Genomic DNA, 17,344 nt, shown 5'->3' on the forward strand with positions numbered 1-17,344 from the left:
TGCTATAAACATTGGGGTACAAGTGCACCTATGCATCAGCACTCCTGTATCCCTTGGGTAAATTCCTAGCAGTGCTATTGCTGGGTCATAGGGTAGGTCTATGTTTAATTTTTTGAGGAACCTCCACACTGTTTTCCAGAGTGGCTGCACCAATTTGCATTCCCACCAACAGTGCAAGAGGGTTCCCGTTTCTCCACATCCTCTCCAGCATCTATAGTCTCCTGATTTGTTCATTTTAGCCACTCTGACTAGTGTGAGGTGATATCTGAGTGTGGTTTTGATTTGTATTTCCCTGATGAGGAGCGACGTTGAACATCTTTTCATGTGCCTGTTGGCCATCCGGATGTCTTCTTTAGAGAAGTGTCTATTCATGTTTTCTGCCCATTTCTTCACTGGATTATTTGTTTTTTGGGTGTGGAGTTTGGTGAGCTCTTTATAGATTTTGGATACCAGCTTTTTGTCCGGTATGTCATTTGCAAATATCTTTTCCCATTCCGTTGGTTGCGTTTTAGTTCTGTTGGTTGTTTCCTTTGCTGTGCAGAAGCTTTTTATCTTCATGAGGTCCCAATAGTTCATTTTTGCTTTTAATTCCCTTGCCTTTGGGGATGTGTCAAGTAAGAAATTGTCGTGGCTGAGGTCAGAGAGGTTTTTTCCTGTTTTCTCCTCTAGGGTTTTGATGGTTTCCTGTCTCACATTCAGGTCCTTTATCCATTTTGAGTTTGTTTTTGTGAATGGTGTTAGAAAGTGGTCTAGTTTCATCCTTCTGCATGTTTTTGTCCAGTTGTCCCAGCACCATTTGTTAAAGAGATTGTCTTTTTTCCCCCCACTGGATACCCTTTCCTGCTTTGTCAAAGATTAGTTGGCCATATGTTTGTGGGTCTAGTTCTGAGGTTTCTATTCTACTCCATTGGTCTATGTGTCTGTTTTTGTGCCAATACCATGCTGTCTTGATGATTACAGCTTTGTAGTAGAGGCTAAAGTCTGGGATTGTGATGCCTCCTGCTTTGGTCTTCTTCTTCAAAATTACTTTGGCTATTCGGGGCCTTTTGTGGTTCCATACATACTTTAGGATTGCTTGTTCTAGTTTCGAGAAGAATGCTGGTGCAATTTTGATTGGGATTGCATTGAATGTGTAGATAGCTTTGGGTAGTATTGACATTTTGACAATATTTCTTCTTCCAATCCATGAGCACGGAATGTTTTTCCATTTCTTTATATCTTCTTCAGTTTCCTTCACAAGCTTTCTATAGTTTTCAGCATACAGATCTTTTACATCTTTGGTTAGGTTTATTCCTAGGTATTTTATGCTTCTTGGTGCAATTGTGAATGGGAACAGTTTCTTTATTTGTCTTTCTGTTGCTTCATTATTAGTGTATAAGAATGCAACTGATTTCTGTACATTGATTTTGTATCCTGTGACTTTGCTGAATTCATGTGTCAGTTCTAGCAGACTTTGGTGGAGTCTATCGGATTTTCCATGTATAATATCATGTCATCTGCAAAAAGTGAAAGCTTGACTTCATCTTTTCCAATTTTGATGCTTTTGATTTCCTTTTCTTGTCTGATTGCTGGTGCTAGAACTTTCAACACTATGTTAAACAATAGTGGTGAGACTGGACCTCCCTGTCATGTTCCTGATCTCAGGGAGAAAGCTCTCAGTTTTTCCCCATTGACGATGATATTAGCTGTGGGCTTTTCATAAATGGCTTCTATGATGTTTAAGTATGTTCCTTCTATCCCGACTTTCTTGAGGGTTTTTGTTAAGAAAGTTTGCTGAATTTTGCCAAATGTTTTTTTCTGCATCAATTGACAGGATCATATGGTTCTTATCTTTTCTTTTATTAATGTGATGTATCACATTGATTGATTTGTGAATGTTGAAACAGCCCAGGAATGAATCCCACTTGATCATGGTGACTAATTCTTTTTGTATGCTGTTGAGTTTGATTCTCTTATTGAGAATTTTTGCATCCATATTCATCAGGGATATTGGCCTGTAGTTCTGTTTTTTTAATGGGTCTCTGTCGGGTTTAGGAATCAAAGTAATGCTGGCTTCATAGAATAAGTCTGGAAGTTTTCCTTCCCTTTCTACTTTTTGGAATAGCTTGGGAAGGATAGGTATTATCTCTGCTTTAAATGTCTGGTAGAACTCCCCTGGGAAGCCATCTGGTCCTGGAGTCTTATTTGTTGGGAGATTTTTGATAACTGATTCAATTTCTTCTCTGGTCATGGGTCTGTTCAAGCTTTCTATTTCCTCCTGATTGAGTTTTGGAAGTATGTGGGTGTTTAGGAATTTGTCCATTTCTTCCAGGTTGTCCAATTTGATGGCATATAATTTTTCATATTATTCCCTGATAATTGCTTGTATCTCTGAGGGATTGGTTGTAATAATTCCATTTTCATTCATGATTTTATCTATTTGGATCATCTCCTTTTTCTTTTTGAGAAGCCTGGCTAGAGGTTTATCAATTTTGTTTATTTTTTTTCAAAAAACCAACTCGTGGTTTCATTGATCTGCTCTACAGTTTTTTTAGATTCTATATTGTTTATTTCTGCTCTGATCTTTATTATTTCTCTTCTTCTGGTGGGTTTGGGGTATCTTTGTTATTCTGCTTCTATTTCCTTTAGGTGTGCTGTTAGATTTTGCATTTGGGATATTTCTTGTGTCTTGAGATAGGCCTGGATTGCAATGTATTTTCCTTTCAGGACTGCCTTTGCTGCATCCCAGAGCGTTTGGATTGTTGTATTTTCATTTTCATTTGTTTCCATATATTTTTTTAATTTTATCTCTAATTGCCTGGTTGACCCATTCATTCTTTAGTAGGGTGTTCTTTAACCTCCATGCTGTTGGAGGTTTTTCAGACTCTTTCCTGTGGTTGATTTCAAGTCACAGGTTGATTTCCTGTGACTTCATAACATTGTGGTCTGACAGTATGCATGGTATGATCTCAATTCTTGTAAACTTATGAAGGGCTGTTTTGTGACCCAGTATGTGATCTATCTTGGAGAATGTTCCATGTGCACTCGAGAAGAAAGTATATTCTGTTGCTTTGGGATGCAGAGTTCTAAATCTATCTGTCAAGTCCATGTGATCCAATATATCATTCAGGGCCCTTGTTTCTTTATTGACCGTGTGTCTAGATGATCTATCCATTTCTGTAAGTGGAGTGTTAAAGTCCCCTGCAATGACCACATTCTTATCAATAAGGTTGCTTATGTTTGTGAGTAATTGTTTTATATATTTGTGGGCTCCTGTATTCAGCGCATAGACATTTATAAGTGTTAGCTCTTCCTGATGGATAGACCCTGTGATTATTATATAATGCCCTTCTTCATCTCTTGTTACAGCCTTTAATTTAAAGTCTAGTTTGTCTGATATAAGTATGGCTACTCCAGCTTTCTTTTGACTTCCAGTAGCATGATAGATAGTTCTCCATCCCCTCACATTCAATCTGAAGGTGTCCTCAGGTCTAAAATGAGTCTCTTGTAGACAGCAAATAGATGGGTCTTGTTTTTTTATCCATTCTGATACCCTATATCTTTTGGTTGGCACATTTAGTCCATTTACATTCAGTGTTATTACAAAAAGATACGGGTTTAGAGTCATTGTCATGTCTGTAGGTTTCATGCTTGTAGTGATGTCTCTGGTACTTTGTCTCACAGGATCCCCCTTAGGATCTCTTGGAGGGCTGGTTTAGTGGTGATGAATTCCTTCAGTTTTTGTTTGTTTGGGAAGACCTTTATCTCTCCTTCTATTCTAAATGACAGACTTGCTGGATAAAGGATTCTTGGCTGCATATTTTTTCTGTTCATCACATTTAAGATTTCCTGCCATTCCTTTCTGGCCTGCCAAGTTTCAGTAGATAGATCCGTCACTAGTCTTATCAGTCTCCCTTTGTATGTTAGAGTCTGTTTATCCCTAGCTGCTTTCAGAATTTTCTCTTTATCCTTGTATTTTGCCAGTTTCATTATGATATGTCACGCAGAAGATTGATTCAAGTTACGTCTGAAGGGAGTTCTCTGTGCCTCTTGGATTTCAATGCCTTTTTCCTTCTCCAGATCAGGGAAGTTCTCAGCTATGATTTCTTCAAGTACACCTCAGCCCCTTTCTCTCTCTTCCTCCTCTGGAATCCCAATATGTGTATATTATTACGTTTTATCACATCACTTAGTTCTCTAATTCTCTCCATATTCCTGGATTTTTTTTATCTCTCTTTTTCTCAGCTTCCTCTTTTTCCATAATTTTATCTTCTAATTCACCTATTCTCTCCTCTGCCTTTTCAATCTGAGCTATGGTCGCCTCCGTTTTATTTTGCAGCTCATTTATCGCATTTTTTAGTTCCTCCTGACAGTTTCTTAGTCCCTTGATCTCTAGCAATAGATTCTCTGCTGTCCTCTATACTTTTTTCAAGCCCAGTGATTAATATTATGACTATTATTTTAAATTCATTTTCTGTTATATTGCTTAAATCATTTTTGATCAGTTCGTTAGCTGTCACTACCTCCTGGAGTTTCTTTTGAGGATAGTTCTTCCTTTTCATCATTTTGGATAGTCCCTGGAGTGGTGGGGAACTGCAGGGCTCTTCCGCTGTGTTGTCTGGAGTAACTTGCGTTGGTGGGCGGGCCGCAGTCAGACCTGATGTCTGCCCCCAGCCCAGCACTGGGGCCACAGTCAGACTAGTGTGTACTTTATCTCCCCCTCTCCCCGGGGCAGTACTCACTGTGGAGTGGTGTGGGCCCTGTCTGGGCTACTTGCACACTGCCAGGCTTGTGCTGCTTCCATGGGATCTGGCGTATTAGCCAGGGTGGATCTGCAAGGTGCACAGGGGCGGGAGGGGTAGGCTCAGCTGGCTTTGCCTTCCACGGTCTGCTTCTGGAGGGGCCCTGCGCCACCGGGAAGGAGGCAGACCCGTTGGAGGGATGGATCCACAGAAGTACAGCATTGGGTGTTTTTACAGTGCAAGCAAGTTCCCTGAGGGGAACTGGTTCCCTTTGGGATTTTCGCAGGGGGATGGGTGAGGAAGATGGCGCTTCCCAGCACCTTTGTTCTTGCCAAGCTGAGCTCTGTCCTCTGGTGCTCAATAACTCTCCCTCCTGTTGTCCTTTAGCCCTTCCGCTCTCTGCTCTCCGAGTAGATCTGTTGATTTATAATATTCCAGATGTTAAGTCTCTCTGGCTGTCAGAACACCCTCCATCCAGCCCCTCTGCTTTTGCAAGCCAGAGTTGGGGGCTCTGCCTTGCCAGGTGGACTGCCCCTCCACCCCCCAGCTCCCTCCCGCCAGTCCGTGTAGCACACACCGCCTCTCAGCCCTTCCTACCCTCTTCTGTGGGCCTCTTGTCTATACTTGGCTCCGGAGAATCCATTCTGCTAGTTTTCTGGATTATTTAGGCCGATGGGGGTGGAATCTAAGTGATCAGCAGGACGGTGAGCGCAGCGTCCTCCTATGCTGCCATCTTCCCAGTTCTCCTGAAGTGAGTAACTCTTTAGAGTGGCCTATGATTGATATTATAATTCATCTATAGATGAGCTTGGGGAAAGTAAACTTCTTAATAATATTGAATCTTTTAGTTTATGAATGTGGTATAGTTATCTATTTATTTAAATTGTCTCTAATTCCTGTCAGTAATATTTTGTGGTTTTAGACTCAGAATCATATATCTTTTATTAAGTCTAGTCCTGGAAATGTCGTATTTTTATGATACTATTGTAAATAGTATCATTTTAAGATTTCAGTTTCCTGGGGTACTTGAGTGGCTCAGTCAGCTAAGTGTTTGTCTCTTCATTTTGGCTCACCGTGATGTCATGGTTCATGGGATTGAGCCCTTGCCGGGTTCTGCACTGACTGTGGGGATTCTCTCTCACCTCTTCTCTCTTTGCTCTTCCCTGGCTTACTGGCATGCATGCACGTGCGTTCTCTCTCTCTTTCTCTCTCTCTCTCTCTCTCTCTCTCTCTCTCTCTCTCTCTCTCTCCCAAAATATTAAAAAATAAAATTTCAATTTCCTAGTATAAAGAAATGTAATAAATTATTGTATTTTGGCTCCATATCCTGTCATCATGCTAATTTTACTTATTCTAGAATTTTTCTTGTAGCTTCCTTAGGACTTTCTATGTAAACAAGTTGCTCTCTCTGAATGAAGACAGCTTTATTCCTCTTTCCCATTACTGTTGCTGTATTTCACTGCCTAAAGCCCTCAGTACAATACCTGTAAGAAGTTGGAGTGGACAACCTTATGTAGATCCTGATCTTACAGAATAATCATTCAGTTTTACCACTGAGTATCATATCAGCTGTAGGTTTTTTATAGCTGCCCTGTCAAATTAAGGAAATTCTCTCATTTTCCAAGTGTGCTGAGAACTTTCTTTTAATGCATGAATGTTGAATTTTGTCAGAGGATTTCTCTTTAAGTATTAAAGTATTTAAGTATTAAGTATTAAGCTGATCATGAGTTTTCCCCTTTATTCTTTTAATGTGGTAAATTACATTATTGATTTTCACTTAATTTTTCATTCCTATGAGAATTCCTAGTTGATCACAATGTATTTTCCCATCATATGGTTCTGTATTTGATTTTCTAATATTTTGCCCATATGTCTATCAGGGCTATTGGTCCGTAGTTTTCTTATAATGTCTTGATCAGATTTTGGTGTCAGGATTGTACTGGCATCATACAGTAACCTGGAAAGTATCCCCCTCTTGTCAGTTTTGTAAACGGGGTTTTATAAGATTGGTGCTATTTTTTCCTTAATGTCTGACAAATTTACCAATGCAAATCTCTTTTGTTGAGGTTGGGCTTTTAATTATGAATTGGATTATTTTTATTGATAGAATGCAATTTTGATGATCTATTTTATTTTGAGTCAGTTTTAATAGCTTATTTAAGTTTATTTATTTTGAGAGAGAGAGAGAGAGCAAGTAGGGAAGAGGCAGAGAGAGAGGGGAAGAGAATCCCAAGCAGGCTCTGACACCACAGAACCCTATTCAGGGCTCAGTCCCATGAACTATGAGATCATGACCTAAGCCAAAATCAAAAGTCAGACTCTTAACCAACTGAGCCAACCAGGCACTGCAATAAGGAATTATTCTTTTCATTTAAGTTTTCAAGTGTATTGGCATATGCTGTTTATAGTAATCTTTTTTAATTGTAGGTACTAGTGATAACACTTTTTTTATTCCTGTTATTGGTATTTTGTGTTTTTACCTTATTTCTTGATTAACCTTGCCTAACTGCTTATCAATTTTATTAATCTTTCTAGATAACCAGATTTTTACTTCTCTTAATTCTAACATTTACTTTGTATTTATTGATTTCTCCTCATGTTTGTTATTCCTACTTTGGATGTAGTTTTTTCTTTTTAACGTAGCTTCTTAAGTAGCTTCTTAAACTTTGATAATTTATTATAAACCTTGCCTTTCAAATATAGGTATCTAAAGTTACAAATATCTCTATAAGTTGTGCTTTAACTATGTCCCATAGATTTTTCAGTCTTTGTTTTTATTTTCATTTTCTGGAGAATATTTTCTGCTTTCTGATGAACTTTTTCTTTGATCAAAGGATTATTTTTCTCAATGCTTCTGTATTTTTACTTTTTGTTGAAGTGCAGTTGACACAAAATGTTACATTAGTTTCAGTTGTACAACATAACGATTGGACAAGTTTATATGTTGTATACTCACTACAAGTGCAATTATCATCTGTAACCTTACAACACTATTACAATACCATTGACAGTATTCCCAAGACTGTATCACCATCACTTATTCATTCCATATCTGGAAGCCTATGTCTCCTACTCCTCTTGACCCATTTTGCCCACTCCCCTCCCCTCTAGCAACCATCAATTTGTTCTCTGTATTTATGGGTCTCTTTGTGCTTTTTGTTTGTTTACTTATTCATTTGTTTTGTTTTTTAGTTTCCAGATACAAGTGAAATCATGTGGTATTTGTCTGACTCATTTCACTTAGCAGAAAACCCTGTAGGTCCATCCATGTTGTTGCAAATGGAAAGATCTCATTTTTTTTTTTTATAGCTGAGAATAGTACATTGTGTATAAATACTGCATCTTCTTTATCCTCTCGTTTTTAAGTCATAACAAGGGTGAGCTACCAGTATGTTACTGGCAAAAAATTATTACTGTTAAGGGAATGAGTTTTTGTCTGTTTTACCAAAGATCTTAAGGGTCAATTAATAGATATCACTAGGAACTGGGAAGTCCCAGCCTGATGTGGGAGCAAAGTAGGATAGGATATTAAAGGGTACAGAATAAAGGCTATAGAAAAGAAAGTTTATTGATATGTGGAATTCTCCCATGACTCATTATTTATTATCCTATCAAAGACACTTGGATGCTGTCCTAATGTGTTACGGTTGAGAAGAAACGTATGCTTTGGGGCCCATGCCCAGTGTCCATTCCTACCCTTTTGGGCTCATCGTAGGCCTATCACACAACATAGGGATGGGGGGCTGAGGAAGAGGTTTACTGCTTTTCACAGGACCCTCTCTATCTGATTGTTATGTTTCCTCTGTGTTGGAGGTGGATGTCTCTAGTGGACACTAAGGAACAGTACAAAATTTGCACACTTTGTGCCCACTCTCATAATTCCATCCATAAGCTTAGTTCCCCAAACATTTTTCTCTCATTTTCCAACTTACACTTCCAGGGCCTTGACCAACTAGCCAAGTCACTGAATACTTTTAGCCCAAATACGGCCCTCCATATTTCCATCCACTTCTCCCCCTATTCTAAGTCAATAATCAGGTTTATAGCTCACACTTTTGACTAACAGAGAGGATTTTTTCTCATTGTTTTATTTCAGATATATTTCTGACATAGATAGATTTTAGCAGCAACCTATTTTTTATTCACTCCAATATAAGGAGGCAACCCATCATGCACAAGACCTTGGTAATTTTATTTCTTGCTCAACTGGTCATAGGAAACTCCCTAACAGGTATGACCTGAAGGAGATCTATGGATATGAAGACCAGAAAAATATGGATTTATCACTTGAGTTCCTTGGCCACTTTATTGTTGAAACTTACCTGTGCACTTTGGACCTGTTTGGGTCAAATCCCAAAAAATTTCCATCATATGAATTGATTTTAAGCCCATTGGAGAAACTCTGTGAGCCAGCATAGAGCACATGTCTCAGATATCCCATCCAAGGGATGGTCAAGCTTATTTATATACCCAATTCTGTCAGTCATTGGTTAGGTACTGTTCCTACAGGGTGCTAACTTGTAGGTACTTCTGGTCTATAACACAGGCAGACAGAACAGGTCTCCAATAATCAGAAAACTCTCTGACAGTTGAAGGTTGGCCTTTGGTCTGATGTGAATGAGAAACAGAGTTGTTAGATAATATTTTATGTAAGTACATGATAGTGGTAGATTTTCAATTATACTGCAGTTGGTCACAAATTTTTGGAGTAGTCTTTAAATTTTAAATATTTTAATTTTTTAAATGGGAATAGGTTATTTCGGTTCAAATTACAAATAACACAAAAAGCCCTGTAGCAACAATGTTTCCAATAATTTTCCCCTCACTAGTTGCAGTCATTATTAGTTTCTTAAGTGTTTTCTGAAAGTTATTAATGAGTTTACAGACCACAACGCATTCATATACATTTTAGTGTTTTATTTTTAATCATTTTGTTCTTTGCCAATTTTATGGGAGAAAATGGTATTTTTCATTATCTTTTTTATGAATGAGGTAGACCATTTTTTTGAGATACTTATAGACTACTTGAATTTTCTCTGCATAGGCTATGCTGATGTCTTCTGCATATTTTCTACTTTTTCTTAACCAGTTTTTTAATTGTTAGAGGAATATTTCCTATATTAAATAGTTGTGTTGCAATGTAGAATGCTTGATTTATATATAGTTTTATTTATCCATCTTTCTAGTCTTTAAATTTTTTTTATTTCATAACTTCAAGAGATGCTCTCGTGTTTTCTCCTGTTGTTTTTATTTCTCCATATTTCCTATGTAAATATTTTCTTTTGTGTAAAATATGACTATCAAATTATCCTAATACAATTTATTAAACCATGAATGTTGTGACCATGAATTTGAAATATAATCTTTATCATTTGATAGGTTTCTGAATGTAGTTTTTGCCATTTTTGAATTTAACAATCTGTTGTAATTGTACAATGCCAATTTTAAGTTTTAAAAAGTCTAAATTCCTTATTATAGATGTATTAATCTTAAGCATTAACACACGGTTTTAAAGCACATAATGAAACAACAGCATTATAGTCCTCATCATCTAAAATTAAAGAAGACTTTAAAATATTAAGTGCAGACTTTTTAAAGAAAAAAGGATTAGAGCAATATACCAGATAAACTTTTTTAGAAAGTTAAGATTTCTTTATTTTAAAAAAAAAAGTTTTGCTATTAACATCTCATGTATAAAGCTGTTATGATTTTGTATTGTTCTAACATGTTTTTGTCTAAAAGTAAGACAAATTAACTCAAAAATTAAAGCTAAAGTTTATTGCCGTAAGGCTCCCGATTTATCTGACTTTATCTGGCTTCATTTATTTTCTGCAGCTAATAATTTAATATGATAAAATAGAAGGTAGAAATAAATTAGAATACTAACAGTTTCTTTAAATTTAAAATATGCAAGACAGAGGAAGTCACTTGGTATCATGGTTCTAAGTATGGCAGATTGTTCGTTATATATCCAAAAGCCTTTTCAAACCATCTGGTCTGCTAAGACCTGAATTTTCAACAGATAGAGTGCACTCCCCCCCCCCCTTTTTTTTTCCAGCCATAGGGGTCACATCGTGATCAGTCTAAACCTGTCAGTGTTCTCTCCAGTCTCTTTTATTTGGTCCCTGGAGGAACACTGTAATCAGAACCTGCTAGAGAGCGTCTCAGATTTCCTGTTTCCAGGAGAGGAGAAGAGTGCTTGCTTGTGCCATCTCTTCTCATTTCTTTTTGTCTTGAATTAAGGTGTGATGCCTGGAGTTGTGGCAGCCAACTTGCACTCTGGGGGAAAATCCCTAAAGATCACAAAATGGTCATTATTGTCACAGAGATAACAATATTGATCTACCAAATCAATCACTATATGCACACAGAACTATAGTTTTGGGGGAAGAATCATTATGCAATTGAAAATAGCTCTAAGGCGTTCACTTGTGTTTGTTCCTGATTTGATATATTACCTTATTTAAGTATATAATACTGTTAGGCCTATTGCAAAAATATTTCAAATAGAGGATTCGAAAGTCTTCACAAATTTGACGTCAACCCTTTTTATATGATTTTGTCAGAACGCAGAACGCAGACTGTTGTTTTCAGTATTGAAGGCTCTGTAGCCTCCTATATCATGATCGCCAATGATCACTGACTTCTGGTATTTATGGTCCTGTATAATCCTTTTTCCTTCATCATGGGTTGGACTTAGTGAATTTACTTAGGGAGAATAGAATGCAGTAGAAGTGATGGGTTGTTATTTCTGAGCTGAGGTTACAGAAAGACTGGCATGCATCTCAGGAGATTTCTCTGACACTCTGTGCTATACTCTGAGCTACTATATAGGAAAAAAACACTCCTTTGCTATTTCTCTCTTACCCCTCCACTACTACCTCACTCCCAGCATTTCTGACACCATAAGTGGGTTGTTTTGTTTTGTTTTGTTTTGTTTTGTTTTTTGCGGGGGAGGGGATAAGGTAGTTTCCCACACTAAGCAATGTTTTGCAATACCACCTCAGTGTCCTACAATTCAGTTCATTTCTGACCCTTAACTGAAATTTGCACAGACCCTACAGGTTAAAGACTGTTCCACAAACTAACCTGTACTGCCACCCACCCACTTCCTCCAACTCACTTCACATGCCAATCTGAGTAGTAGGCCCCAGATTACCCACAACTTCTGTCTCACTTGGTTACAAATCTAAGGTCCCATGACCCCTTTCTTAGATTTGATCATTTCCTAGACTAGCCCACAGAACTCAGTGAGAAACTTACTTACATGTATCAGTTTATTATATAATAAACGATGTGATGAAGGATGCAGATAAATACATAGGTTGAGGTCTTGAAGTGTGTCTAGTGCAGCAGCTTTGGTTCACGTGGAGTTGGGTTGTAGAAGCTCCCTGAACCCCACACTATTGAGGGTATTATGAAGGTTTCATCATGTAGGCATGGTGGATTATTAACTTCATTTCCAACCCCTCTCTCCATTCCTGAGAATGGGGAGGTGGAACTGAAAGTCCCAAACTTCTACATGGATTTGTCTTTGTGATGCTCAGGTCCCATCCAGGAGTTCGCAAAGAGCCACCTCTTCAGAACAAAAACCACTTTTATCACCCGGGAAATTCAAGGGATTTAGGAGGTTAGGGTCAGATGTCCCTATCACTAAGGTTAATTACAAAGATCTTAGGAATTCTGTGTCAGGAACTAGGGTCAAAGACTAAATGTTAGAACAAAAGACTCTCCTAGCAATTCTATTTTCAAAGGCTTTAAGAGCTTGTGTCTGAAGAACCAGGAGTCAGAACCTGTGTGTATATTGCTTATTATTTCACAGCTGCACTAAGGAATGCCCACTTAGGAACTTAAGTTTCTGGCAATGGCCAGTAAGGATCTGAGCCCTTCCTAATACATAAAAGGCTGAGTTTGAAAGCACATCTACCCTGCTAGAGCCATAAAATGATTCCAATCCAGACAATACCTTGATTACAGCCAGGGATTTGCTTCATGTACAAAAGCAGGAAAATCATGAAAAATGTTACACAGCTGCCGCTCATTAGTGTCGTCATTCACCACTTAGTCTTCTCTTAGTCTCTCTTTCTTGTTCGGTGTGTGGTAGTGATTCATTAGCACACATACAGATACCCCTTAGTCTCTGATTCCTTCTCATCTACATTAATTTGTCTGTTAAAATTTTGCTTGCACTAAACACAATTGTAATGAAAGTAAAATATTTTCTTCCCTTCAGTGATAGTCTTTAAATAGTTGGTGCTTATTATATTACATTCACTCACCTTTCAAATTTTTTTTTCTCTCTTTCCCACTGAGAGATACACACTTAGCAATAATAAAAGCTAAGTGCAGTACAATAAAAATATGTGGAAAGGATTTCAGTTTCAGAGTAAAATGGTAGATTTATTATGAAATGTTTACATTTTATTCATCATCTTAGAACATAACTATGTTACTTTTATTAAGTTGTTTCTCAGCTATGAGCTCACCCTCCAAACTTGGCATTTGGATGCCGAGGCTGGTACTCTGCCAACCACATGCTTTCTTTGCCAACTGGTTCCCCTTTAGGTTCTGTCAGCAGGGACACTGGAGTGAGTGCAGAAGATAGGAAGGGAGAGAGGGATTTCCCCTTCTTTCTGGAGTGCTGTTTTGTTGGCATTGCTCCAGCATTGCCCTTCACCTTGGGCAACCACAGTTGGTTCTCGTTCTCAGCTTCTTTACTCTCAGAAGCAGCCTTGGCAGCAAAGCCAGCATCAACCAGCTGGCCTCCCTCCCTCAGAGTCTGGGTCCAGCTGCACAAGGGTCTTCTTTTAGGCTCCAGAGATAGTAACATCAGCCCTACAGTGTGTGCTCCTCAGAGGCTTTGGTTCTAGATCTTTGGTTCTAGTTCCTCCAAACTGCTACCTTCTGATTATCTACCTCTTCCTTTTGGTCTCTGAGCCTTAATTATATTAGCTACTTCTTGCAACTATTACCTCTTTTCATCTCAGTATTTTTTGTCCCCTTGACTTTTTAATATCAGCTTCACTAATTCCATGTGTAACATTTTTTTTAAAAAAATAACTACTTTGGTTTCCGTTTTCCTACCTTGACTTTGACTAGTACATAATATAGTAATAGAATAATTTATTTGGGAAGAATTTCAAATCCATAATAAAGTAGGACATAAGGCCAAAATATAGGTCCTATGAAGTTTATATTATATGCTGATTATTTTGAAATGTGGTTTGGAGTACTAAATGATGGTCTTACAACACAAGTAGATAATGACAGTCTCTTCTAAAGGAACACTTCAATAGGCATAATAAATCAGATGGCGATGAGCCAATTACTCATGTCTTCCCTGGTTCAGAGAAGACCTCCAACCTCCATTAATCACCTCTTTCTCTGAATTTATATTTGTTTTATATACTCTGCTCCCAAATTTCATAGTTCTCGTATATATATTATTTATGCTATATCACTTTTTTCTTCCCATAAAAGGTTGCAAGCTTCTTGTGGATAATTAATCCTTTCCTTGTCTTTTATTTATCAGTGTGCCTAGCACCACCATTTTGAAATATAACATTATTTGACAAGTAATTTTATGACAAATTTTTCCTGAATGCTCTACATATATTTATAAAGAAATATTTCTTTTTTTCTTTTCATTTTTTAAAATATAATTTATTGTCAAATTGTTTTCCATACAACACCCAGTGCTCATCCCAACAAGTGCCCTCCTCACTGCCCATTAGCCACTTTCCCCTCTTCCCCACCCCCATCAACCCTCAGTTTGTTCTCAGTATCCAAGAGTCTCTTATGGTTTGCCTCCCTCCCTCACTCTCTGTAACTTTTTTTCCCCCTTCCCCTCCCCCATGGTCTTCTGTTAAGTTTCTCAAGATCCACCTATGAATGAAAATATATGGCATCTGTCTTTCTCTGACTGACATATTTCACTTAGCATAATACCTTCCAGTTCCGTCCATGTTGCTGCAAATGGCCAGATTTCATTCTTTCTCATTTCCAAGTAGTATTCCATGTGTATATAAACCATATCTTCTTTATCCATTCATCAGAAATATTTCTTTTAAAGGGGTCAGGGAAAAGGAATGTGGTAATTGCATAGGTAAAAAAGGAAAGGGCTAACAAATATTGATAAGTAGATTATAATTTTTTGACTTAATGTAATAAAAAGTGCTTGCCAAAATGTCACCAAAAATACATTGTTAAATATTTCCTAATTATTAAATTCAACATTTGATTAATATTTGGTGAATGATAAATTTACAAATATTTGAATTACTGAAAGATTGATAATTCTGTTTAAATTTATATGTTTCAAATTTACATTAAGTAAAATGAAATAAATGCTTACTTGTCTGTATTTAATTCCACTAAAAATTAATATTTCTATTTTATATATAAGAAAATATGCTCCAGGTCACGGAGCTAGTCTACAGCAGAACCGGGAAGTCAACTCAAGCATTATAAGTTTCTCACAAGTGGGATATCTAAACCCCAGTACTTAGACAAATAAAATCTTTGTCATAATTTTTACACAAGAAAAAAATGTTTGAAAATTTACAAAGATTATTTCTAGTCTTCAGGGGTATTTCAATTTCTTGATAAAACATTCTAGTGGTTTGAGAGATGTTTGTTCATATTACACAGCTACTCCACAATTGTGACTTCTAGCCAATGATTTAACCTCCTTATGTCAGAGTATTCTCATCTGATAAATATGTGTAACAATAATTTCTTCAGAGGGACTTTTTTGTTTAAAGATAAAATGAAAAACAAAATCAATTAAACACATGGATATTATTATTTCGATTCAAGCATATGATACAAAGCACACTGCCAAACACATAGTTGATGCACAAAAGCCAACACATACTTGCCAAAGTGTGTATTCAGCCCTTTTTTTAAATTGAGGTATAGTTGGCATATAATATTGTATTAGCTTCAAGTGTACAACATAATGATTCAATATTTGTAAATATTGGAAAATGATCAGAATAAGTCTAGGTAACCTCTGTCACTATATACAGTTACAAATTTTTTTTCTTGTGATGAGGACTTTTAAGATACACTGTTATAGCAACTTTCAAATATGCTATTAACTATAGTCACCATGCTGTACATTACACCCCCATGACTGTAGCCAATATTTTTTTTATAAGCCTACGTTGAAGTTCATTATCTCTCTACTCAAGAAAACTCTTAACCTTAATCTATTTAAGGTAGAAATGCACAAAACTCTCTACTAATTTAAATGCTTTGTAGAATCTCTGATCCTTTTGGCAGTTTTATTGTTATATACACATAATTTTTTATGATTTGCAAAATGTTAGCCTTTGTTTGAAACAACGGTTTTCTCATTATACATTTGAGTGCTATCTTGAATCGTGGAAGAGCTGCAAATAGAGAACAATGTAGTGTGCATAAAAGGATGTAGATAGTCCTCACATCAACTTGCTGGCAATGGAGTGCATGCATTAATGAGAGAGTATGGGCTCTTTTATAATACCAAGGTGGTTGAAATCCTACATAAACATCTCTGAATTAACTGGAAAGGATCTACAGCTTCCCAGAGACTTTAAATCCTTTGAAACATATTTTTAACATCAATTCTAAGTTGCTGTAACAGAGATAGAGTGACTTCAATAGCATAGAATGCATTTCTTCTCACCTAATAGTCTGCCTGGTCCAGGCCAGTAGGACAGCTCTGCTCCATAAGGTTGTTCAGGTAACCAAGCTTCTTCCTTCTTAGTTGTTCTCCTCTCTCCTAGGTGCTTTCTCTGTCTGCAGAGTGAAAGCTAGTCGATTTCTATTTGAAGTTCACCTTCTGGGAAAGAAGAAAGGAGGTGAATGTAAGGTAAATAACTCCTTTATAACAAGGGATACAGAAGTTGTACTCATTACTTGTACTCCATTTTATTTGCAAGAACTCAGTCACATAAATACATGTAACTGTTGGAAATTATATTTCATTTAGTCTCAGAATGGAGTCAAACATGAGAATTTTTTAAAAAAATTCTTTTGAGACCAAGAACCTGATAAAATTTTCATATGTTCTACTCCATATGTCTTAAAATACATATTTTCTCTCGTTAAGATATAGGGTTCTGTACATATAGATATATGAGTATATCTCACATATAATCAATTAATTGTTCTTGTACACTTATATGTGTATTAAGTTTGAGTATTTATCAGTTTCTGATACAAGTATGTTACATTCACCCACTGTCACTATAGTTTTTTTTTTTTTCCTCTTTGTTATTTGATCAGTGTATGGTTTTATCTCTTTCTGGGAAACTTATTAGTGCATGCAAGTTCATAAATGTTACATCTTCTTGGTGGGTTCATTTCTTCTTTATCTCTCTTAATAGTTTGGCACAAGTAATACTGTCCTTTTATTAGTATTACCCCAAATACTTTCTGTTAGTTGGTATTTAAGTATTTCTGTTTTAAATTGTAAGTGTGGTCACCATCTACTGAAAGCAGAGGTAGGGCTTTCTTGCCTAGAAAGATGTGATTGTGCCTTTTCCTACTTAACATGGATGATTTTGTTGCTAAAGTTTTAGCTCATTCTTTATGTCTTCACTGGCCTTTCCCAGTTAATATTAAGTTCAAAACTG

The sequence above is a fragment of the Panthera leo genome, chromosome C1 (assembly GCF_018350215.1).
Source record: "Panthera leo isolate Ple1 chromosome C1, P.leo_Ple1_pat1.1, whole genome shotgun sequence".
Lineage (NCBI taxonomy): Eukaryota > Metazoa > Chordata > Mammalia > Carnivora > Felidae > Panthera > Panthera leo.